The sequence below is a fragment of the Rana temporaria genome, chromosome 1 (assembly GCF_905171775.1).
Source record: "Rana temporaria chromosome 1, aRanTem1.1, whole genome shotgun sequence".
Taxonomy (NCBI): Eukaryota; Metazoa; Chordata; class Amphibia; order Anura; family Ranidae; genus Rana; species Rana temporaria.
The window spans coordinates 83,124,978-83,151,760 of NC_053489.1; positions in this window are offsets into that span (position 1 = coordinate 83,124,978).

Sequence of the window (26,783 nt, forward strand, 5' to 3'; positions counted from 1 at the left end):
CCGATCTTGGCAGAGGAGGGTGTTTTCTTGTGGGTGTTTTTACATTTTACAGTTGGGGGGTGCCAGATATAGGATAGGCTCGGGTGCCAAATGCGCTAGGTACGCCCCTGTGTAGTGGTGCTGACATCTGCAGCTATACAGGGAGTGCAGAATTATTAGGCAAATGAGTATTTTCACCACATCATCCTCTTTATGCATGTTGTCTTACTCCAAGCTGTATAGGCTCGAAAGCCTACTACCAATTAAGCATATTAGGTGATGTGCATCTCTGTAATGAGAAGGGGTGTGGTCTAATGACATCAACACCCTATATCAGGTGTGCATAATTATTAGGCAACTTCCTTTCCTTTGGCAAAATGGGTCAAAAGGAGGACTTGACAGGCTCAGAAAAGTCAAAAATAGTGAGATATCTTGCAGAGGGATGCAGCACTCTTAAAATTGCAAAGCTTCTGAAGCGTGATCATCGAACAATCAAGCGTTTCATTCAAAATAGTCAACAGGGTCGCAAGAAGCGTGTGGAAAAACCAAGGCGCAAAATAACTGCCCATGAACTGAGAAAAGTCAAGCGTGCAGCTGCCAAGATGCCACTTGCCACCAGTTTGGCCATATTTCAGAGCTGCAACATCACTGGAGTGCCCAAAAACACAAGGTGTGCAATACTCAGAGACATGGCCAAGGTAAGAAAGGCTGAAAGACGACGACCACTGAACAAGACACAAGCTGAAACGTCAAGACTGGGCCAAGAAATATCTCCAGAATGATTTTTCTAAGGTTTTATGGACTGCTGAAATGAGAGTGAGTCTTGATGGGCCAGATGGATGGGCCCGTGGCTGGATTGGTAAAGGGCAGAGAGCTCCAGTCCGACTCAGACGCCAGCAAGGTGGAGGTGGAGTACTGGTTTGGGCTGGTATCATCAAAGATGAGCTTGTGGGGCCTTTTCGGGTTGAGGATGGAGTCAAGCTCAACTCCCAGTCCTACTGCCAGTTTCTGGAAGAGACCTTCTTCAAGCAGTGGTACAGGAAGAAGTCTGCATCCTTCAAGAAAAACATGATTTTCATGCAGGACAATGCTCCATCACACGCGTCCAAGTACTCCACAGCGTGGCTGGCAAGAAAGGGTATAAAAGAAGAAAAACTAATGACATGGCCTCCTTGTTCACCTGATCTGAACCCCATTGAGAACCTGTGGTCCATCATCAAATGTGAGATTTACAAGGAGGGAAAACAGTACACCTCTCTGAACAGTGTCTGGGAGGCTGCGGTTGCTGCTGCACGCAATGTTGATGGTGAACAGATCAAAACACGGACAGAATCCATGGATGGCAGGCTTTTGAGTGTCCTTGCAAAGAAAGGTGGCTATATTGGTCACTGATTTGTTTTTGTTTTGTTTTTAAATGTCAGAAATGTATATTTGTGAATGTTGAGATGTTATATTGGTTTCACTGGTAAAAATAAATAATTGAAATGGGTATATATTTTTTTTTGTTAAGTTGCCTTATAATTATGCACAGTAATAGTCACCTGCACACACAGATATCCCCCTAAAATAGCTAAAGCTAAAAACAAACTAAAAACTACTTCCAAAAATATTCAGCTTTGATATTAATGAGTTTTTTGGGTTCATTGAGAACATGGTTGTTGTTCAATAATAAAATTAATTCTCAAAAATACAACTTGCCTAATAATTCTGCACTCCCTGTATAGAATACCATGCACAGTGTAAATTGTAATGTATGAGCTTGGTGACCTGCAGATATATAGAATACCATCCACAGTGTATATATTGTATTGTCTCTGTGGGATGTGCAGAAGTATAGAATTTAATGAGCAGTGTATAATGTATTGCATTAGCTCAGTAATCTGTAGATACATAGAATCCCATATACAGATATAATGCTGTATAATGTATTGGATCTGTGGTCTGCAGATGTATAAAATCCAATGCACAGTGTATAATATATTGTATTGGATCTGTGATCTGCAGTTGTATGGAATCCCATGCACTGTGATTGTACTGGCTGGCTCTGCAATCTGCAAAATCGCAGAATGTGTAATATATTGTATAGGTTCTGTGATCTGCAGATGTATAGAGTCCAATGCACAGTGCATAAATGTATTGCATTACAGTGATCTGCAGATACATAGAATCCCATTGTATGGGCTCTGTGATCTGCAGATAGTGTGGGATCTAATACACAAGGTATAATATTAATAAGTACAATGTATAGCGCAGTGTATTCGTTTTGCAATATACAGGTGTATCGCATCCATTGCACAGTATATAATATATTGTATTGAATCTGTGATCTGCAGATGTATGGAATCCCGTGCACAGTTTATAATAGAATGTATGGGCTCTGATCTGCACATGTGTGGGATCTAATGCACAAGGTATAATATCAATAATCTCATATTATATATAGGGGAGAAAATGTGCAATGTACACTGGAAAGTAATTGAGGGCGGGATGTATCATGTATGCAGCATCTGATGGGACACAGTAGCGGCAATTGATCGGCACACTGGCAGCATCTGATGGGGCACAGTAGTGGCAATTGATCGGCACACTGGCAGCATCTGATGGGGCACAGTAGTGGCAATTGATCGGCACACTGGCAGCATCTGATGGGGCACAGTAGTGGCAATTGATCGGCACACTGGCAGCATCTGATGGGGCACAGTAGTGGCAATTGATGGGCACAGTGTCAGCAATTGATGGGTACAGTGGCTGCGTTTAAAGGCAAAGTAGCTGTGTTTGATGGGTACAGTGGCTGCAATTTATGTGTTTTTTTTTTTTTTTTCAGTTTGTTTGCGCCCCCCAAAAAATTTGGAGCACCAGCCGCCACTGTTCAGGTCTTTGACACCAAGACAGACATCCCTATGTGATCAGTCTTAGAGGACTGTGAGAATAACATAAGTACTCAGAGAAAATCCTATAGAAAGGGGCACAACCTACAAACTCCATTCATTGATTTAAATGGGAAATAAATGCATTGGTTGGTATTATGTCTTCTGTGCCTCAGTGTTAGATAGGACCAGGTTGACAGCAGAATTTCTTCTTTATTCATACAAGGAAATGGGAATGCAAAAGCAGGTTGATGCAGCTTAGAAGGAAGTCAAATACAAGTCAAAATGAGATTAACTGCAGGTTAAATGCACCTGTCAGTAAATCCTGAATGATCTCACAAGTGTCGCAAACTGATGTCCAATACAAGCAGAATGAACCATTTGCCCATCAACAACAAGCCCAAAGCTCATCGAAAAAAGACTACAAGTCATACACCTTATTAAATGGTAATAAGACATTAGCACAATTCAGTATACAAAGAATTTTGTTCTTTTTTTTTACACTCATAAGGACATACATCTTATGAGCATGCATTTGTGTGCACCCTAAGTAGGAACCACAGATCAACTGGGATCCCCAACCCTGCACAGCCAGACACACCACATTTCTACAGTTTCCCAGAGTCAGAAAACAGTCCCGCACAGAAGCTCTGCCGACTACCATCATTCAATCATTTGCAAGCAAAAAAATGCTGTTTTTTTAAATTTCCTTGCATGTGATTTGGTGTTCTTTGTGAAGTAAAGATTTACATAATTTACTAAGCCCTGGAGTAACTGCACTTGCAGTGTGCAACTGCATTTTGCAAAGTGCACAGTTTATTTGCCTATTAAATCAATCTCTACGTCTCCCATAAGCTTTGGTTCCTCCCAAACTGGATTTCTCTCATTCCTACAAGGCACAGCAATTCATATCTTCTTCCTATGTGTCTCCTGGGTGATGGGCATGGCTTAATTGGGCTTTTTGGTTATAATTGTAAACTGATTGAGATTCTCTGTTGAGGTATATTATCAATGTTGGTTGCAATGTTTTGCACAGAGCAGCCCTGATCCTAATTTTCTTGGTTCCCCCGCCATCACTCCAGGCCCCTCCTCTTCATCCAGTGCCCCCCTAGTAAGCTGCTTTCTATGGGGGCACCAGTACGGGCTCACTCGGTAGCCCCATTGCCTACGTCCATAGAAACAGACAGTAGGACACGGCCCCACCCCCCCCCCTCACTTATCACAGTTAAAACTCACATTAAAGTAGTGCGAATAGAGCCTAATACAGCCGCTAAGGTTTAGTGGTATTCTCCCTATCTGTCTGTCCACCTGCAAGGTGATTTAGGTGGCCAGTCTCTGGGTGGAGACCAAACCTGATTTAAGCCAGCCAAGCCTGCAGTCTCATGCTTCTGATATTGTGTTTGTAAAACGAGCTCCAGGCTCTCTGTTAGTCAGTTCTGCTCTGCTGTTTGAATTCCCTCGTTGACTATTACTACTCTCAGAACTCTGCCTGCCTTTTGACTATGGATTGACCCAGACTATTCTGACCCTTGCCTAAGTTGTATCTAGACTGTTATTGAATCCGTCTGCCTTTCTGAAAACTTCAAGTACCTGTTTGCTTTGTTCAGTTTGTGTCTGCTCTGCCATAGTGGCCAGGCACTATAGCATTGTGTATAAGTCCTGGGGGCAACCGAGTACCAGTAGGCCTGCTTGCCTTATGGGGAAGAGGTGAAGAACAAAGAAGCTAGCTATAGTGTCTGACCACCTGCATCAGGGGTAAAGCCTTGTACACACGATCAGTCCAATCTGATGAAAACGGACTGAAGGACCGTTTTATCAGTCCAAACTGACCGTGTGTAGGCCCCATCGGACAGTTGTCCTTCGGTCCAAAAATTTAGAACTTGCTTTAAAATTCAACCGATGGACGCCTAACCGATTAGTCAAAACCGATGGTTAGTACGCAAAAGCATGGGTTCCAAACCCGCGCATGCTCAGAATCAAGTCGACGCATACTTGGAAGCATTGAACTTCATTTTTCTCGGCACGTCGTTGTGTTTTACGTCACTGCGTTGGACTCGATCGTTTTTTGAACTGATGGTGTGTAGGTCCATCAGTCTGCTTCAGCGGTGAACCTTCGGACCGTTCTCATCGGATGGACTGATCGTGTGTACGAGGCTTTAGAGTGACAGCAGACTATTGCAGTGAAAGTTTCAGTTGCTATAAAAATAAAAGTGCATAATACCGTGATTGATACCACCCAGAGTTCAACTTTCACTGATCTGACTTTATTAACTTAAATCTGATTGTTTTTTTATGGATTACTCTGCACATCAGCACTGCTCTCTTCGCGGTTTACTGAATAAGCTTGTCAAAATTCCCTTATAAAAAATATTCTTCGAATTTCTGAAAAGGCAAACACAGGTTTCTCTAACAAGCATGAGTAATGGAGCAGGTCTAAATTTAAGGTGCCATTTCACATACACGTCAAGCTTAGATTTTGTGAAATAAAAATGATAAAAGGTATAATTAAAGATCACAGATTGCTTATTGCTTGTATCTCAATGTCAGCTCTGCCATCTGTTAATGGTGGTATGAGGGGTTTACCAGAGAAGCGCTGACTCAGATTGGCGACTCATCTGCCTGCTAGTGTAATTATAGAAAGCGCTTGTTAGTAACCCGACAGACGGCAATCATCATAAGTCAGAAAGAATTCTTCCTTCTGGCAAAAAAGGTGAAAGGATCTGTCTATTAAAAAATTGGACAAGAGAAATTTTTATTTGGTGTATTTGAAGACAGCAAACATTTCTGGAGAATGCTACATTCTGCAACTTAAAAGGGCCAGTCCTGCCAAAAATGATAAAATTATCAAAAATTCATAAATGTAGCCTAGTGGAGTAAGCCCTTAGCTTCTAGGTACTGGAGTATACAGCAGCGAGATCTTCTTGCCATTATTATTGTTGGGTCTTCCCATACAACTTTGTGCGTTTCAGGTTCTCCTATTATATTCTCTATAAGATAAAATATTTGAAAAAAATAGGCTGAGTGAGAGAGAATCCCCCAAAACCAGTACTGTCTTAATGAGAGGGCACACATGGGCACTGCCCAGGGGCCCCAGCTGCATGGGGACCCCTGCCCTTTTTACCAAAGCAGCTGATCCTTGAGCCCGGGCTGCCCCGAAATTGGGGCAGCCCGGGCTGCCCTTCTACATCCCAGATATCCTCCCAGCTCTCTGACCCCTCTACACCCTAGATATCCCCTACATCCTACCTACTTGATTTCAGTTTACCTACACCATCTCCATTGTAGGGGCCCCAGAGCATTACTTTGCCCAGGGGCCCATGATACTATAAAGACGGCCCTGCCCAAAACCAATCAAGAAATTGTGCAGGCCCAGAAAACCATTAGGCTTCAAAGGCAGCTGGACATGGTTGTGCACATGCCACAGCCAAAATGCCTTGCCATGACATGCCAAAAATTTAAACCCCCTGTTTTGCTATTGAACATGGGCAGCACCACTAACACGGCTGCAGTGTGGTATTTGATCTGAAATTATAAAGCCCCGTTCAGTTGTCCAAAAAAAAAAAAAAAAAAAAAAACAGCACTGCTGCCTCTTGAATGCCTGCCAACTTTTCAAAGACTGTTGCAGGTGTAAGGCTGGGTTCACACTGGTGCGACAAACGCTTCCGATATTGGGAGCTTATGTCGCATGACGTGTGAAAATCAATGGGAGCCGTCTTAACTGGTCCGACACAAGTCGATCCGACTTTGAAAATTCTCCCTGTACTACTTTGGTTCGACTTTGATCCTACTTCAGTCCATTGAATATCATTGAAGTCGGATCAAAGTAGGATCCTTGGGCCAAATCTTCAAAGGAGATACGCAGGCGGAACTGCTGTTCAGCCTGCGTATCCCTGTGGCTATCTTTGGAAACGATCCTCAGAAGGATTTTTCGAAAGATAGTCAGAAGATCCGACATCTGTAATAGACTTACACTATCGGATCTTAGGATGCAGTACCGCATCCGCCGCTGGGGGCATTTCGAGTCAAAATGCCGCTTTGCGTATGCAAATGAGTACTTAAGCAGATCCACAAAGCTTTTAAGCTTTGTGTTTTCTGCGTAAGTTACGATTTGCACGCGTAAAATTAGGGCTGGTTTTACAATGTGTAAAGTTAGTACACCATGTAAAACCAGACCTTTTTTTCGATCGCCGCGTTTTTTTTAAAATTTTGAATTTTTTTTCCCGGCGCGTATTTTTTTTTTTCCCGACGCAACTTTATTGTCCCGTCGCGATCCACAAAGCCCGGCGTAAAGTACGTTCGCGCGATGCACGTCGGGAAAAATGACGTCACACGCATGCGCCGAACATCCGGCGCGGGAGCGCGCCTCATTTGAATAGGAATCGCCCCCTCGAGCAGACGACCGCCTTGCGACGGAGGCACTTAGGTTACACGGCGTGTAATTTCTAGGTAAGTGCTTTGTGGATCGGGCACTTAGGTAGAAATTTAACGCCTGTGTAACTTAACTGCTGAAAGTTAAGTTAGGCAGCTTTTTTGAGAATTTGGCCCCTTGTCCTTACCATCCGACTTTTGACATCCGACATGGTGATTACAGCAGCAGTAAAAGGAATCTCACACTGGGATTGTTTTGATTGGTCAAATGACAAGTCAGACTATCACAAAGTCAGATCAAAGTAGTATCCTGTTAATTTAAGTCAGATGGACGTAGGACCAATGTAGGACTGATTTTGCAGAGCAAAGTAGGATCAAAGTCGTATGAATGTTGTGTAGTATCAGTGTGAACCCAGCCCCAACCAGCACTTTGTTTATTTTAACAGCTTAAAAACACCCGTAACATATTAACATTAGAAGGCTGGCAGGTTGCCAAGATTCTGTTCTCCATAGAAAATCTGGGGAACGTAGCTAAGGTTTTAGTGCCTCTGTTGTGAAGGTTGAAGATACATTTCTCCACAATGTCTGTAGCTATGAGGGTAACTATGGGCTTGTAAAACAAGGGCCTTATAGCTAGCACAAAATATGTAAATACTTTAGGTCACATGCACAAGGCTGAATCAAACTACATATCTTACAAATTGGTGAGTTTTACACCCATTGCTGTTTACACATATACCTGCATACACGTGTACAGCCATTTGCTTATTTGGCACCAGATCACTCTATGGGTCACATGGCTCAGGATGAGTAAGACCATTTTGGCTATGCCTTAGCAACACTTGTCTATTGGTTTTGTCTCCTGTACCTTCGCCAGGTCTACCTCTTTTTGTCTCCACAACCCCCGGGACAAAAATCTGTGGGGCTCATCTGATATTGAGAATACAAGTTCTTTTGCACCTTGGCTACACTCAGCTACACTCTATCAGCCACATCAAACTCCTGATGAAGTGAACCATACTTTATGAAACGCATTGAGATTTATGACGTTTTTCATCCTCTTCTGTTGATTGGCGCAGTGATTAATGGATTTTTGTATGAAGAATTATTAAAGTGTAAAATTATAAAGATTGTTTCGGGTGCATTTCTCTGCTTTTAATCAATTTTCATTTGATATATTTCAAAGTTTGTAACTTTTATACATTTTATATTTGTGTTTGTATAACCTCCATAGGCAATTGTTTTTATGTTTCTTTATGTGTACTGCCATTGATTTCTATGGGTACCTGTAGGCAGCGCCTGTGGATTCCCTGGCAGGGACATACGCCAGGGTACATACCCTCCTTAAGGCCAACCCCATACAAATCATATATTTGTATGATTGTATTCGAATCAGCAGTGGAGGGTCAAAGTCTTTCTCCAGCTATATAAATACAGTGCTGGCATTAGTTTAATGTCTTCTCCCATAAAGCCCTAATAAAGATTTTAATCTCATGCAAATATTACACAAATATTTATTGATTCTTCATAAACACACGAGAGAAGCTTGACGCCATTTTTGTAATAACTGCAGAACTTGCGCAGAGAGAAAAATTCTGGTGGGGATATTTTAGCCAGCTACAGTATATCATACATGAAATGCCAGCTCTGAAAGGGAGCTGGCCTTTAATTCAGCGTGTTTTGTAAATAAAATCCTAAAAAATAATAATAACTCTGCTTTGTAAGGCACTTTTAGATTATGGACACTGGGGATCCTGTACAAATTTATCGTCTAGAGCCGCATGTTTACAGACTGAATGAGGAGAATACGATAGGAGGTTAACATTTTTATTGTAAAAGGGGTCAGCGAGTTAGGCGCTGTGTACCGTAATTAAATGACATGCATCTAGCTAACAAAACACTTCATACACTACCTAAGGGGATGTGCCGCTCTTAGTAAACACAGCAAACGTCATCCAGCCAGGCTGTACTCTCCCTCCTGTTTGCTGAAGGAGTTCCCTACGGTGCTGCATGTCACAACAGACGCAATCCAGTTTAATAAAGTGGACTGATGGCATAAGCAGATCCAAGAAACACATTATTGCAAAAAAAAAAGAAGCATAAGCAAGCAAGAAAAGATTAAAAGATATAAAATCAAACTTTCAAACTTGGTTAAAGCAGGCTGTTCACTTACATACAATATTTTAAAAAGAACAACAAATAACTAAATGTATGTGAGACATGTGTAGCATTTGTGTTACGTCTTCCAGTTTTTTAATGGCAGAATTACATCTATGTGCTTGCATTATTGCAAACCACATGAATACATGACGTGGCTTGATTTGCTAAAGGCACAAGGGAATTTGCATTTGACATTTATCATCCAATCATGTGCAAGTAAAAAAATGTTTTTCTTTACTTTTCCTTGCACGTGCTTGGGTACTCTTTGCAAAGTGATATTTCATCACATTCACTAAGCTAAGGGTAAATGTACTTGCAAAGCCTTTAGAAAATCAACCCACATGAGTTGCATGGTTTCGCTGGTATCTTAAATGTGATTGGGGAAAAAAGAACTTGCAAAGTAAACAGTCAATTTGGCTTTAGAAAAAAAAGCCCTATATGTGACAATCTAACACACACACACACACACACACACACACACACATTTAATGCAAGACAAACGCACTGCATAGTGAATATCCTGTGCGTTGTGATGTGCTACATTGAAAAAAAGAGGTTCAGGGGTGTTGGACCTGCATTGTGGTGCATTGAACACAAGTTAACACATGTAATAAATGTGTTATTGCATCACAACTGTGTGAATCTGGCCTTAAAGGGGTTGTAAAGGTTTGTCTTGTATTTTATAAATTATTTCCTTTAAGCTAGTGTATTGTTGGTTCACTTACCTTTTCCTTTGATTTCCCTTCTAAATGTTTTATTTCTTTGTTTGAATTTCTCACTTCCTGTTTCTCCTCAGTAAGCTTTCCATCATCATCCAAGCGGTGGAAAGTCATTTAGAACAGCTTACTGAACACCTTACTGAGGAGAAACAGGAAGTGAGAAATTCAGACAAAGAAAACAAAGAAAAAAAAACACTTAGAAGGGAAATTGCAGGAAAAGGTAAGTGAAAAAACAATAAACTAGCTTAAAGTAACCTATTTAGAAAATAAAAAACGATCCTTTACAACCCCTTTAATATTGAAGAAACCAGTAGTGACCGACATGTTCGTGTTCATTGAATGTGCTTTTGAATTCTGCTGGGCACCACTTTTCCAGAATGCACCACAGATGCTTGACTCTGAATAATTACATTGAAAGGTTGAATATGTCTTGCCATGGCATGATCGGGCAGAGTTCTGATTAGACTTTTCATAGTAGAGGATAAAGTACAGTCCAGCTTTCAGTCAAGTTTATAATTGAGGTTTCGCTTTCTCAGCCTTCTCAAAAACATGGTACAACCTTCAAAAATGTTCTCCGCACACATTACTTAACTTTTGTCAATAGATTTTTTATTTTCAGGGTGTTAGTTGTAACCCCATTTAAAAAACACTGAAAAGTACAATTTTTTTTTTTTTACGTTTGCTTACAATAAATTTGGGAGGGCCGGAAATAGTATTTTGCTCTTCCATACTACATATAACTGGGAAGCACCTGAGAAGGGAGTCATCTAAGGCCACATGCACACTGTTTTCTCTATAGGCTCGTACACACGATCAGTTTTCCCAAAGGGGAAAACTCAGAGGAGAGCTTTTGGCCAGGAATCCCGGCAGTTTTTCCTGATAGGAAAACTGCCCAAAAACCGCCAGGTAAAAAAAAAAAAAAAAAGAGAACCAGCTCTCTTTTTTCCCACTGGGAAATCCGGTGGTTTTTGACAGTTTTCCTATAGGAAAAACTGAGATGGAGCATACACACGGCTGGGATTCCCGGCCAAAGCTCCATCACAGTTTTCCTGTCGGGAAAACCGGCCGTGTGTAGAAGAAAGACTGAACCAAGCAGGTTCTCTGCTTTCCCATTGGTAAAAAGTACACCGAGAAACCCGATCGTGTGTACGAGGCTTATGACACTTTTTCTCCTACAGGAGTTTAGTAGCAAACAAAGTGGTAAAAAGCCACGTTTTGAATGCATGTTCACGCTTGTTCATGCATTCTGTAGGCCATTGGAATGTATTAAAATGCAATTAGGTGCTTTTGAACAAGAGCCCCTCTACTGAACGTGACTTTGGTAGTTTTTTTTATGCCTCTAATTGCTTCTGCCTGTAAATGCCTATAGTTTGCGTGGACTCATAGGATAACAGGGATTGGCATTTAGAGGCAGAGAAAAAAAAAAACACCTGTAAAGCAGTGCTTTTGAGCTCAAGTGTGCATGAGCCCTATTAGTGTTAGTTTTAAGCTGCATCAAGTGTAACACCTATTAAAGCATTAGTAGATAACTCTTTTAACCCTTTTAACTTCTTTTTCCATTTTTTATCCCGTTTTTAACCCTTTATGATCTTTAAACAGGCCTTTTATTTGTCTCTTCGATTGATTATGTAGTTCCATAATGAATTTGCCTAAATACAATTCTGTTTTATGAACTATTTTAATAAATACTCTCCTTAGAGTCCGTTCACACAGGGGCAACACGACTTCCAGCACGACTTTGGGAGGCAACTTGGACACGACTTGAGTATGAATCATCAGGCAACTTACAAGGCAACTTCAAGTCGTCTCCAGGACAGGAGGCTTTCCAGTGGCCAATCAAACAACAATCAGCTCTGTGGGAGGGAGGGGTTTGCCTGAGAAATGCATGTTATCTTCCTGTATTGTTGCTTCAGTTAAGACATTGATCCGACTTCTGAGGCAACTTCCATTGAAATCAATAGGTACAAGTTGCCTACAAGTCGGATTGAAGTAGTACAGGAACCTTTTCTGAAGTCTGAGCGACTTCAGTAGTGTACATTAAGACGGCTCCATTCACTTCCATTGATTTTCTCAACCGCGCGACTTGGGACGACTTGGGGAGACTTCAAGTCGGATCCCAGGTCGCCCCAGTGTGAACCGGCTCTTAGAGCCGGTTCACACAGGGGCGACTCGTCAGGTGACACAGCCGCCTGACAAGTCGCATCCCATTCTAGTGAATAGAACCGTTCTAATAGGAGCGACGCAAGTCGCTCCGACTTAGAAAAAGGTTCTTGTACTACTTCGGGGGCGACTTGCATTGACTTCTATACAGAAGTCATTTTGCAAATCACCTTAGTAGTCGTCTTCAGGTCGCCTGGCCGAGTTGCCCCCGAAGTCGTGCCGCCCCTGTGTGAACCGGCTCTTAGATTTTTGTTTTTTATTAGTTGACAATTGTACAAAAATGTGAAATTTTATTTACACTTTTTAAATTTACTTTTTAAATTAATGTTTGTCTGTTTGTTTGTTTTTTCACACTCTGCATTTCGCTTTAAGAGCCACAGCTTTCTCATTGCTTTTGTCAAAGTGCCTCTGTGTGTTACAATGCCATGTAATCAATATGATTGGCTTTCATGGTGATTACATGATTGCAAACCATGCTGATTGATTCCCCATTTCTGTATCTGACACGGCACATATAGTACTGTCACCACTATTGACATTTACTAATGTATCCTCAGCATGGGGCATTTTACTAAGGACCATTAATAAACAGACTGAAGGAGGGAGGGATGTGGTTAAAGGATAAGTGCATGTTTACATCAATAACCAGACCAGCAATTTGTGTTTTATTAGTCATTACAACTACTAAAGGATGCCGTTTGATGTAATAATTTAAATTGGAATCTACACATTTTAATTCAATTATTTAATTCAATGAAAACATACTTATGGTGACATCACTGGAGTTTAGAGTGCAATAAGTATGACAAATATAATATAAACCAATTTGTTTATCTTTCATAAAACCCACTGTATACATTAGTTTTTGAATTGTGTTTTTTCTTGCCTGCAATTTTACCTGGAGATCCTTCCAGTGAGAGCTATCACAGAGTCTGTATGTCATCTTGTGTTTCTAATTGGAAGAGTGCAGAATTCTACATGCTTCCAATCAGAAGAATAAGTTGTCGTGCTGATGCACATTGTACCTGTGTATTCAACCCTAGCCCCCTTAGTTTTACTCAACTTCAGCAGCATTGATTTTGTGACATGTAGCCCAGAAGTATCTAATGCCGTGAACACGCGACCGTTTTTTTCCGACGGAATTCCGCTCAAGCTGTCTTGCATGCATACGGACACACCAAATTCCATTAGTCAAAAACGCGGGGACGTACAACACTACGACGAGCCTAGAAAAATTAAGTTCAATGCTTCCGAGCATGTGTCAAATTGTTTGAGCATCCGTGTTTTTTTTTTCTCTTTCGGAATTCCATACAGACGAATTGAATTTCTGATAGAATTTTTTTCCGTCAGAAAAAAGAGAATTTCCGAGGGAAAAAGTCTGATGGGGCATACACACAATCGGAATATGCGATGAAAAAATTCCGTCTGATTTTTTTTCATTGGAAATTCTGACCGTGTGTACGCGGCATTAGCTTTGGGACATGTGCTCGTACAAACGAACAGCGGATGTTCGAGTCAAACTTACGTTCGACTCGAACATCCAGACCATCTCCACTGATGAGCAGAAAAAGTCAGGCAGATCACAAGGTAATGCTCACTGATATAGATAATGTACCTATCTGAGTAATACAACTTTTTTTGTAATATTTTTTATTATAAAAATAAACGAAGGAACCTAAAACTAGTGCGATATTTGACACTGTTTTAGGTAAACTAATGCATCAATAATCTGGTTTTATGCAAATAATAGAAATTCAATGATTTCTCAAGGTGCTTAAAGCGGGAGTTCACCCATTTAAAAAAAAAAAAAAAATCTCCCCTTAGCTTCCTGCTCGTTCGGTCTAGGGGAATCGGCTATTTATATTAAAATATGTGCAGTACTTACCCGTTTTCGAGCTGCATCTTCTTCCGTCGCTTCCGGGTATGGGTCTTCGGGAGCGGGCGTTCCTTCTTGATTGACATTCTTCCGAGAGGCTTCCGACGGTCGCATCCATCGCGTCACTCGTAGCCGAAAGAAGCCGAACGTCGGTGCGGCTCTATACTGCGCCTGCGCACCGACGTTCGGCTTCTTTCGGAAAATCGTGACGCGATGGATGCGACCGTCGGAAGCCTCTCGGAAACCTGTCAATCAAGAAGGAACGCCCATTCCCGAAGCCCATACCCGGAAGCGACGGAGAGGATGCGTCTCGTAAACGGGTAAGTACTGCACATATTTTAAAATAAATAGCCGATTCCCCTAGTAATAACGAGCAGGAATCTAAGGGGGAAAAGTGCCCTCTAAGGGTGAACCCCCGCTTTAACAGATATATTGGTTCTAATTTTGCCATTTGTGTGCTTCTTCCTTGAAAATAGTTGCTCACAAATAAAGGTGCTGCCGGAAACTGATGACCCGAATTAGTGCCTTACAACACACTACAATGCACAATATACATTGCCTTAAGCTACTTTCACACTGTGGCGGAGGGGGGTTTCAGCGGTAATAGCGGCGCTTTTCGGTCGATAGCAGGGCACTTTTAGTCCCTGCTAGCGGCCGAAATTAAGAACTTTTTGTAACGTCCTGCAAGCGCACCGCCCTAGTGTGAAGGCACTTAGGCTCTTACACTGGGGCTGCAGGGGAGGCGTTTTTCAGGCACTGTTTTTAGACCAAAAGCACCTGCAAAATGCGTGAAAGGGGTCTAAAAGTGTTACTAAACCCACAATAGTAAAATCAGTCTGTATATACAGTAAAGCATGCTTGTTATACTCACTGTGGAACCTAAGGGGTTAATCCTCTGCATTGTGTAAAAAAGCGGTTTGATCATGTCTTCTCTGATCCTCTTCTTCTTCCACTGTCCCCAATCTCCTGATTGAACGGAGCATTGGAGGCACTCTGCACATGCTCAGTTAAGTGTATACTGCTAGAGAGTTTTTTTTGGGGGGGAGGGTGCATGTGATCAGCACAGGGTCAATCAGCACTGTTCAGACAGAAGGTCAGGTGTTTTGCAGCCTCATAGGACAGTCAGAGTAGAATGAAAACTCCTACTACAAGCTTTAACCAGACACTTGTAGAAGTTACAAGACTGCTATACTGTATACAGCTGATAAGAAAATGTTTTTAGCAGTTTATATTTACTAAAATAATTGCATTTCCATGTTCTGTGAACTGTGGGAGACCATATTATGAATCCAGGCTCCTGGGTTTAGTAATACTTTAAGCTTTGTACACACAATGAGAATATCAGACAAAAGACTGTCTGTTTTTATTTTGCATGCCTGATATCGAAAACAAAGAGGTTACTAAACTTACAAAAATCTTTTTTTTTAATCGAGCAAAACGTACAAAAATTCTAGTATGACAGAATATAACTTTAGAAGTGATGTAATGTGTTGCATTGTATTGTAATGTATTTGTTTGTTTCTGACCGTGCATGGTCTTGCTCTTCCAATTTTTTTCAGGCGAATACTGTATTGATTAAACAAAAATCGGACGATCTGGTGTTGTAAAAGACAAATTTTCGTGTTTGTCCCTTTGGATAAATTTATGATTGTCTCTCGAAAGCTGTGTACTAACTGATCAGATTATGGTGCGATTGCTTCGAAAGCGATATTTTTCCATCTGATTTTCTGATTGTGCGTAGTAGACTTAAGGCTCCATTCATACTAATGCGTTTTTTGGTGCATTTTGCATTTTTTTTACATGGGTTCCTATGGAACATGTTCACATCAATGCTTTTTTGTGCCTCTGCATTTTTAGAAAGGGTCGGGACTTTTTTTCCCCACAAAAAGGAGCATTTTGCATGTAATAGAATTCAATGGACCCGCACCCAAAACAAAAGCAAGTACCACGTTTTTGCCACGATTTGCGTTTTGCGTTTTTTTTTTAAACCTGTTTATAGCTGGTTGTTAAAGGAAATGTAAAAAAAATAAAATTGATGTAAAAAATAAAAAATAAAAAAAAAAACCGCAAATCGCGGCAAAATCGTGGTAAAAACACAAGTCAAAAAACGCAGCAAGCACCACAAAAAGCACTGCAAAAACGCTCAAAAGCAACATGCATAGGTGTGAATCGAGCCTTATGCCACGTACACATGGTCGTTTTATGCGATGTAAAAAAACGTCGTTTTCTGTGAAGTAAAAAACGACGTTTTTGAAACTTCAATTTTCAAAAACGCTGTTGCCTACACACCATCGTTTTTTCACAGTGTTCTAGCAAAGCGAGGTTACGTTCACCACGTTTTTCCATTGAAGCTCGCTTCATAACTAGCTTCTGGGCATGCGCGGGTGTAAAAACGTTGTTTGAAATGTCGTTTTTTGCTACACACGGTCAATTTCTGTGAAGTAAAAATTGACGTTTTGAAAAACGACACATAAAATTTAAGCATGCTTCAATTTTTTTTGGTCGTTTTTCAGAAGACATAAAACGACGTTTTCTCCCACACACGGTCAATTAAATTGCCGTTTTTAAAAACGTTGTTTTTTTACATCGCATAAAACGACCGTCTGTACGCGGCATCATAGTGTGCAGGAAAAAATTATACCACAACCTATTCTTTTATGTGTTGAGGTGCTTTACATTTTAAATGGACTGCTAATGCAATGCACTGCAACGTGCCTCAACAACTGGAAACACAATAAGATATTAGCCACACAGGGAGTATATTGTTTTAGTGGGTCAGCCAACACCCTGACTTGCATTATGAAAACAACCTTTGTATACCATTGCAAAAAAGCAAACAGAGTCTGCATATGTAATGAGCAATACGGCTGACTTTGTATGTCTATATAACAATAATAATAATAACAACAAAAAAAAGAGAAAAACATGAAGTAACAGACTTTAAAGGTTGCCACTGTAATCCCAATAGGAAATAAAATGGTCTCACATTATAATAAATTCAAATAATAAATAATAATATTATTATAAACTCAAAAACAATAACATAATCAAAATGTATTGCATTACATTAAAACATACAGTAAAAAAAGAGCGGATAGACATATTTAGGGCTCTTTCACACGGAGCGGACCATTTCTGGGTCCGATCCGTGTGTCCGCCAAAGCTCAGCGGGGATTCCCGCTGAGCTGTCGGCGGATAGGGCGGTCCCCGCACACAGTGCAGGGACCACCCTGTCTCTGCTCCGCTGTCCCCTATGGGGGATCGGATGCAGACGGACCGTCTGTCCGTCTGCATCCGATCCGTTCCGCCGAACGGAAGAAAAATAGGGTTTCTTCTGTTCGGAAAAGCGGATCCCGACGGACGCGGACGCTAGCGGATGCTCCATCCGCTAACGGACACGATCCCATAGGGATTCATTACAAGTCCGTTAACGGACTTGTAATGAGCGGACGAACGGTCCGCTCGTGTGAAAGGACCCTTAAGGGTACACTATTATACTACATATATAAATATATACTGTTTTTTTACGGCATATAACAAGCACCCCAATTTTAAGAGGGAATTTTCAGGAAAAAATAAACAACTTTGAAGCAATCTAAGGGTCAGTGCCCATGAATGTCCATCTGCACCCTGATCAATGTCCATCTACACCCTGATCAATGTCCATCTGCACCCTGATCAATGTCCATCTGCACCCTGATCAATGTCCATCTGCACCCTGATCAATGTCCATCTGCACCCTGATTAACCACTTAAGGACCACCTAACGCCGATATACGTCAGCAGAATGGCACGGCTGGGCACAATCACGTACCTGTACGTGATTGTTAAATGCCCAGCCGTGGGTCGTGGGCGCGCGCCCGCGACCCGGTCCGAAGCTCCGTGACCGCGGGACTCGCGGACCCGATTACCGCTGGAGTCCCGCGATCGGTCCCCGGAGCTGAAGAACGGGGAGAGCTGTGCGTAAACACAGCTTCCCGGTTCTTCACTGTGGCGCCGTCATCGATCGTGTGTTCCCTAATATAGGGAATCACAATCAATGACATCAGACCTACAGCCACACCCCCCTACAGTTAGAAACACAGATGAGGTCACACTTAACCCCTTCAGCGCCCCTTGTGGTTAACTCCCAAACTGCAATTGTCATTTTCACAGTAAACAATGCATTTTTTGCTGTGAAAATGACAATGGTCCCAAAAATGTGTCAAAATTGTCCGATGTGTCCGCCATAATGTCGCAGTCATGAAAAAAAAAAAAAAAAACGCTGATCGCCGCCATTAGTAGTGAAAAAAAAAAAAAAATATAAAAATGCAATAGAACTATCCCCTATTTTGTAAACGCTATAAATGTTGCGCAAATCAAATGATAAACGCTTATTGCGATTTTTTTAACCAAAAATAGGTAGAATAATACGTATCGGCCTAAACTGATGAAAAAAATAGTTTTTTTATATATTTTGGGGGGATATTTATTATAGCAACAAGTAAAAAATATTTTTTTTTAAATTGTCGCTCTATTTTTGTTTATAGCGCAAAAAATAAAAAACGCAGAGGTAATCAAATACCACCAAAAGAAAGCTCTATTTGTGGGGAAAAAAGGACGCCAATTTTGTTTGGGAGCCACGTCGCACGACCGCGCAATTGTCAGTTAAAGCGACGCAGTGCCAAATCGCAAAAAAGGGGCCTGGTCCTTTACCTGCATTTTGGTCTGGGTCTTAAGTGGTAATGTCCATCTGCAGCCTGATCAATGTCCATCTGCAGCCTGATTAATGTCCATCTGCAGCCTGATCAATGTCCATCTGCACCCTAAATTAATGTCCATCTGTAGCCCATCAATGCATTTATGCAGCCTGATTTTTGCCGTTTTATATTAGTCTCATATAGATAAAGTACATGGACACCATTAATTACAATGTACCCCCCTAGTACCAGTAGGATCTCCTAAAGAAGCTACTCGCGAAACACGTAGTGATCCATTGGCGCTGACATTTGGCAGTTTGGCCTCCAGTCAGAAGGGATCTTCTTGGACTACAGTGATACCAATCTATGGGCCATCTATGCGGTTATCCATGTTCAGCTTCCATATATATATGTACATACATACATATATATATATATATATTTATATATATGTAATAGTGTACCCTTAAATATGTCTATGTACTCTCTTTTTTACTGTATGTTTTAATGTAATTCAATTAATTTTGACATTTTATTATAATGTGAGACCATTTTCTTTCCTATTGGGATTACAGTGGCAACCTTTAAAGTCGTTCCTTTTTTTGTGTTTTTTACAATTGGATGCAGTGCCACGCTCTGCAGTATTTGTTTCAAACTTCTTTTCACAATAATTACATACTAATTAAATAGAAGCAAGGCAAACAATGAAACAGACAGGAAAGGGCAATTACATGACGCTGATGTGTTGTATATGTTTATCCAAAAAAGATGTCTGGAAGGACTTTAAATGCCTTATATAAATCATATACATATACAAGCAGAGATTCTTTTTAAACATTCACTGGAATATTTTAATAGAAAGCAACTAGATGGAATGAGTGATCCTTTTTATTAAAATTCCAAAGAATGTATAAATGAGGGCCCGTAAAGTGTTTTTCTAGTTTTGCTTATGTTTTTCAACTTTTTTTCTATGTAGGGGCAATTAGAGCCCCACTGAATATTCAGGGTTTTACCGTTGACACAAGGCCATAATTGTAAAAAGGAAGGACATTACAGTCAGATAAAACAAAATAGAATAAAGTGAAAAAAGGTACCAGATGGAAGCTCAGGTCCATACTTTGTCGTATTTCCATTGGCAACCTCTATTCATGTATGTGATTCTGTACATGGGCAGGACTGCATCAATCAGCGCTTCCCAGGAAGAGAGCCCCGGTCGAGATGGCAAAATCCATTTCAGCAAAATACTTCCATATGCATCAAAACCAAAGGTGTGCAAAGCTTTATAGTTTGTTCCCTTTACAAAGCAGCCACAGCCTGTGTAATAAAGCCCCCCCTTGCCAGAATGCTGTAAAGAAAGGCCCTTTCTCTCGGTGTGTAAACAGTGGTCTCTCTGCATAGGATCTGACATGCCCCCCCTGCTGAGTCAGAGCTAGAGCTCTTCAGTCAGCAGAAGGAGGATGAACTTTGCTGACTGCAGATCGTGTTGAACCTCTGTAGAAAGACCACTGCTTCTACACAAAGAGCAAAGATCCTTCTCAAAAGCATGCTGGCAAGGACAGGCGTTTCTACTCAGGTTGTGGCTGCTTTCAAAAGAAAAAAAAATAAGTATGATTGTAAACACTGTTTGATACACCAGGATTGGGTTTATTTGTTTTAAAATGAAAGATTTTCTGTATGTGACACATTAAGGACATTTTCCTTCCCATCACTTTCTGTAAGGGCCCTTTCACACGGGGCGGATCAGTAATGATCCGCCTCCGTGTGTCCGTCAAGCTCAGCGGGGATCCTCTGTAAAATCCCCGCTGAGCCGTCAGCTGACAGGGCGGTCCCCGCATACTGTGCAGTGACCGCCCTGTCTTTAATCCGCTCTCCCCTATGGGGGGGGGGATCGGATGAACACGGACCATATGTCCGTGTTCACCCGATCTGATCCGCCAGACGGAAGAAAAATAGGATTTTCTTCCGTCCGATTTTGCGGAGGCGGGTGATTACAGTTGTCAGCGGATGGTCATCCGCTGAAACCCGCAATCACATAGGGACCAATGTATGTCCCGTTTTCATCCGCAACGGATGGATGAAAATGTGAATATACAGTCCGCACGTCTGAAAGGGGCCTAACAGTGACACTGGTAGCAAGGATGAGTAGAGAGTGAGTTTCCTCAACAATAAAATCTGACATATTTTATTCCTTCCATACTTTATCTAAAACTAAAATTATATTTTGGCTTTAGACATAACTTAAGGTTGCTTTCCTTATAGGATTAGTGTCTCAAATTATTATTCACCCCAAGGGTAGATGCCTGTTACATGTTTGGTGGTTTTTGCCATTACAACCATTGCATGTATACACCCCTGTCTGCTTCCTGTTGCAGCTGAGCGGGTGCAGTAGAGGGGGGCTGAACAGTTTACCACCCCCAAACCTCATTTCTAATTGAGGCCTAAGTGAGATCCCTTTTCCCAGTGGCGGCAGGTGATAAAAAATCTTTGGGGGGAGGGGGATCGGCAAACAGTACCAAAAGAGTGGTCTCTAAACTGTGGCCCATAGCCAGGATATGGACCTTTGCTTGTCTTTACCTTTCCTGCTGGGCAGTATTTCTCATGCGGACACCATCGAAAAGCCTCAAAAATGGGGCATAAGACCTCCAATGGTTTGATGGGGCAAAATTGACCCTGCTGACACCAACGATGGGACACTAATCCTCCTACTGACTCCAAAGATGGGACACTATTCCTGCTAGTGACTCCAAAGATGGAGCAATATTCCTGCCACTGATGTCAATGATGGAGCACTATTCCTCCCATTGACACAAATGATGGGGCATTATTTCTCCTACTGACTCCAAAGATGGGAAACTAATCCTTCTAGTGACTTTATAGATGGGACACCATTCCTTTCACTGATGTCAATGATGAAGCACTATTTCTCCCACTGAAACCAATGATGGGGCATTATTCCTCCTGCCGACTCCAAATATGGGGGCACTATTCCTGCTAGTGACTCCAAAGATGGGGCACTATTCCTCCACATTGACACCAATGATGGGGCATTATTTTTCCTAGTGACTCCAAAGATGGGGCACTAATCCTGCTAGTGACTCTAAAGATTGGGCACTATTCCTCCCACTAATACCAATGATGGGGGGCTATTCCTTCTCTCACTGACCACAGGTGCTATGTAATTTTTAACAGCACGCCATAACATAAAAAACCGAAGTTAGGCTTACCGGTAACTCTGTTTTCAAGAGTCTTCCAGGACAGCCCTGTAGATGTAGCTCCTCCCTCCGGGACAGGAAACACAATCACCCCCAATCATAAAAGGCGGTCCTCCAGGTCCTCTCCTCAGTTCATCCAAGAATTCCTGACGGACTCTGAAAAACATAATCTTACCAACACATCGTTAGTACAAACTTCCATTTCCAGTTTAGAATAATATACACCGGGTGGGAAGCCAGGCTGTCCTGGAAGACTCTTGAAAACAGAGTTACCGGTAAGCCTAACTTCGGTTTTACCCTTTCGTCTTCCAGGACAGCCCTGTAGATGATAGACAAGAAACTTACTTATCAGGGTGGGGTTACTGCTTGGAGGACCCTCCTACCAAATGCCTGATCCTTCTCAGACATCAAGTCCAGGCGATAGTGCTTGGCGAAGGTAGTATAACTTGACCACGTTGCCGCCTTGCAAATCTCTTCTGGTGAGGCTCCGCCCCTCTCGGCCCATGAACTCGAAACTGCTCTAGTCGAGTGTGCTTTAACAAATGGGGCTTGTAGGCCCTCTAACTCATAAGCCTTCTCTATTGCCATTCTGATCCATCTGGCAATAGAGGATTTTGATGCCTTATGACCCTTCTTACTACCTGAAAAATTAACAAAAAGGGAATCACTCTTCCTAAACTCTTTGGAAGCTTCTAAGTAAACTAAAAGGCACCTCCTAACATCTAGTAAGTTTTGGGGTGCTCCCTCTGAGTCTGAGGTGGAACAAAAGGAAGGAATGACAATGTCCTGTGTCCTATGGAATTTGGACACAACTTTAGGAAGAAAACTGGGGTCTGTTTTCAAAATAATCCTATCATCAAAAATCAACAAAAAAGGCTCCAAGATTGAAAGAGCCTGTAGCTCACTCACCCGTCTGGCTGAGGTCACTGCCACCAAGAGGACCGTTTTAAGTGTGACCCATTTCAGGATGGATTCCTCCAGAGGTTCAAAAGGTTTGCCTGAGAGTGCTCTGAGCACCAATGAAAGATCCCAAGAAGGACAGGTCGAGACCCTCACTGGCCTAGATCTTGATAAGGCCTTGAAAAAACTCCTAACATATGAATTCTGCTGGAGGGAACACTGCAAGAAGACACTCAGGGCTGCTACCTGTACCTTTAGAGTGCTGGGGGAGAGACCCAGATCTACCCCGGCCTGCAAAAAATCTAGAATAGCTGGAATACCTGGATGATCCAATTCTTGTTCTCTCATCCAGGAACAAAATCTCTTCCAGAATTTGGCATAGATTGCTCTTGTAACTGGCTTTCTGCACTGTAATAGGGTGTTTATTACTTTCTCTGAGAAACCCTCTGCTCTCAATAACTCTTCCTCAGATACCACGCAGTTAGACTCAATCTGTCTATCTGTGGGTGTAGGATTGGACCCTGCGAGATCAGATCCTTCCGGATTGGAAGGGGAAATGGAGGAAAAATGCATAGTTCCTTCAGGATTGCGAACCAAGGCCTCTTTGGCCACCAGGGCGCGATCAAAATCAAGTCTGTCGCCTCCAACCGAAATTTCTGGAGCACTGCTGCTATCATCCTTACTGGGGGGAAGGCGTAGCAAATGTTGAACCTCCAGGGATTGGAAAATGCGTCTATCCTTAAGGCCTGATCTCTGGGATCTATTGAGAAGAACTGGGTTACTTTCCTGTTCTTTTCTGAGGCAAAAAGATCTATTTCCGGAAGACCCCACCTTTGTGTTATCTGAGCAAATACTTCTTCGTTCAGGGACCATTCGTCCTGTTTCACTGGCTGGCGACTTAAGTAATCTGCCAGAGAGTTTTGAGTACCCTTTAGGTGGACTGCTGTCAGTGAAAACAAGTTGGTCTCCGCCCAGGAGAGGATTTTGTTGGATATTTCTTGCAAAGCCGGACTTCTTGTCCCTCCCTGCTTGTTCAGGTACGCAACAGCCGCTGCGTTGTCCGAACGAACTTGCAGGTGATGTCCTACCAACCTTCCCTGAAATGACTCTATGGTTCTTAGAATTGCCAACAGCTCTCTTTGGTTGGAAGAACGACTTGCCTCCGCTGGAGACCATGCTCCCTGGGCTACTGCTTCCCCTAGGTGGGCTCCCCAGCCCCAGGCACTTGCGTCCGTAGTCACTATTACTTCCACCGGGAAGGACCAGTCTAGACCCTTGCTCAGGTTGTGATGTCTTCGCCACCACCACAACTTCCTTTTTACTTTGGCTGAGATTGGAATCAGCGACTCTAAATCTTGACTTTGGCCACTCCAGAGACGGAGCATAAGTTCCTGTAATGGGCGTTGATGATGTCTTGCCCAAGGAACTGCAGGGAAACAGGATGTCATGAACCCCAGGACTCTCATTACCTCTCTGATTGAAATCCACTGATTGGACTGTAGTTGGGCAACGGCCTGACTTACTTTGGTAACCTTTTCCTCGGGGAGATAAATTTTTCTCTTTACCGAAGATATCTTGTACCCCAGGTAAACCACTTCCTGGGATGGCACCAACTGGGATTTGTCCCGGTTGATTATCCACCCGAGTGAGGAGAGATATTCCTGTGCAACCAGTAAATCCTTTCCTAACTGTTGAGCCGATCTGGCTACAAACAATAGATCGTCCAGATATGGGATTACCGTGATAGCTTGATCTCTGAGAGGGGCAAGAGCTTCTGCCAGAACCTTGGTAAAAATTCTCGGAGACGAGGATAGACCAAAGGGCAGAGCTTGGAACTGGAAGTGTTGAATCCCTAAAGTTGCCCTCACTGCTACCCTGAGAAATTTCTGGTAATCTGGATGTATAGGGATGTGCAGATAAGCATCCCTGAGATCCAGGGTCGCCATGTAACACCCCGGGAACAGACATCTTGCAACTGTAAAGATCGACTCCATCCTGAACCTTTTGTACTTTACAAATCTGTTCAGGGGCCGAAGGTTCAGGATCATCCTGAACTTCCCTGATGGTTTCTTTACTATGAAGACATGGGAATATACTCCCTGTCCCTGCTCCTCCAGGGGTACCGGAATTAGAACTCTCTGATCCACTAATTCTCCTAGCGACAGCATGAGAGCTTCTGCCTTTGCCTTTTCCCTGGGTGGATGAGTCACCCTGAAGTTCCAGTGAGGCAGTGACGCAAACTCCAGTTTGTATCCGTTCTCTATTAGATTTAGAATGAACGGGCTTGAAGTTGCCTTGGTCCATTGTGGGAGGAACTGCCCCAACCTTCCTCCCACGGGGACACAGGAGTCATTGTGGTTTTGGGGGGGGTTGAGGAGGATTAAACAGGATTCCTCCTCTACCACGCCCCTTGTGGCCTGCCCAATGCTTCTTGGGTTGGCCTTCCTTCTTCTGGTTTTGCCAAAAGTTTGAACCCCTGAAGCCACGAAAAAAACTCTTTCCTTCGGCTTTTTTCTTTTTCTCAGGAAAGGCCTTCTTCCTGTCCTGAGTACGTTCCAAAGCCTCTTGGAGGCCGGGTCCAAAAAGGTGATCTCCTGAAAACGGAAGACCACACAATTTTAATTTTGAGGCGGCATCTCCCGTCCAAGTTTTTAGCCATACTGATCTTCTGGCTGCATTGACCAAGGCTGCTGACCTGGCAGCCAACTTTACTGACTCCTCTGAGGCGTCAGCTAGAAAACCCACTGCCTTGAACAAGAGTGGAAAAGATTTTAAAAGCTCTTGTCTAGAGGTACCGGCCAAGATGTGTGCCTGTAACTGGGTGAGCCAACACTCTAAGTTTCTTGCTACACAAGTAGCCGATAGAGCTGGTTTTAAACTGATCGCAGAGGCGTCCCAAGCTCTTTTCAATAGTAGGTCCCCCCTTTTGTCCATTGGGTCCCTAAGGGAACCTAGGTCATCAAATGCCAAATCTGTCCTCCTGGAGACCTTGGCTAAAGGGGCATCCAGTCTAGGAACCTTGTTCCAAGGATGAGACACATCTGATTCGAATGGAAACCTACGTTTGAGGCTGCCTGAAAAAAATGGTCTTCTTTCAGGTTGTTCCCACTCTCGCAGAATCATATCAATCAAAGACTTATGAACCGGAAAAACCTTGGTTCTGGTCGCATTCCCCTGATACATGAGGTCATGCCGTGAGAGCTGAACCTGTTCCTCCTGGATATCCAAAGTGTCATAGATGGCATTCAGGAGATCCCCCACATCATCTAATGATAATTTGTATCTGGCCGCCCTGGAGGAATCCTCCTCTCCCTCTGATTCAGATGCTGAACCTGCCTGAGAGGAAACAACTGATCTGGGAGTTCTGTCTCTAATTTCCTCCTCTTCCTCCTGAATTTGTAAGGAAGGAGTACTAGAGGCCCTAGTTAGGGACGGGGCTGGAGCCTGCATCCTGTCAATCAGTCCCTTAAACGACTGAAATGTGGATGCCATCTCATCTTTAAAAGATGATAACATTTGGTTACAAGTGGTTAACGAACTTTCTTTAACCAAGCTATTAACACAGTCAGGACATAAAGGCTTATCCCAATTAGAACTTAGCTTTGTCCCACACACTGCACATTTCTTCCTAGGAGGCTGGTTCTTATCATGGGCCTTGACCTGTTAAAATAAACAACACAGTTTGACCACATTACAACCAGCTAAACCTTCATTCACCACTGTGACAAGGTTTCCTAGAAGGTGCAAAAGAAAAACCTCCACCAAACAGGTTCACCACCTAGGGGGGGGTATCTGGGGTAACAATCCCCTACCTATCAGAGTAAGCCATGTGCCGTCACCAGGCCTTACCTGAGAGGTACCAG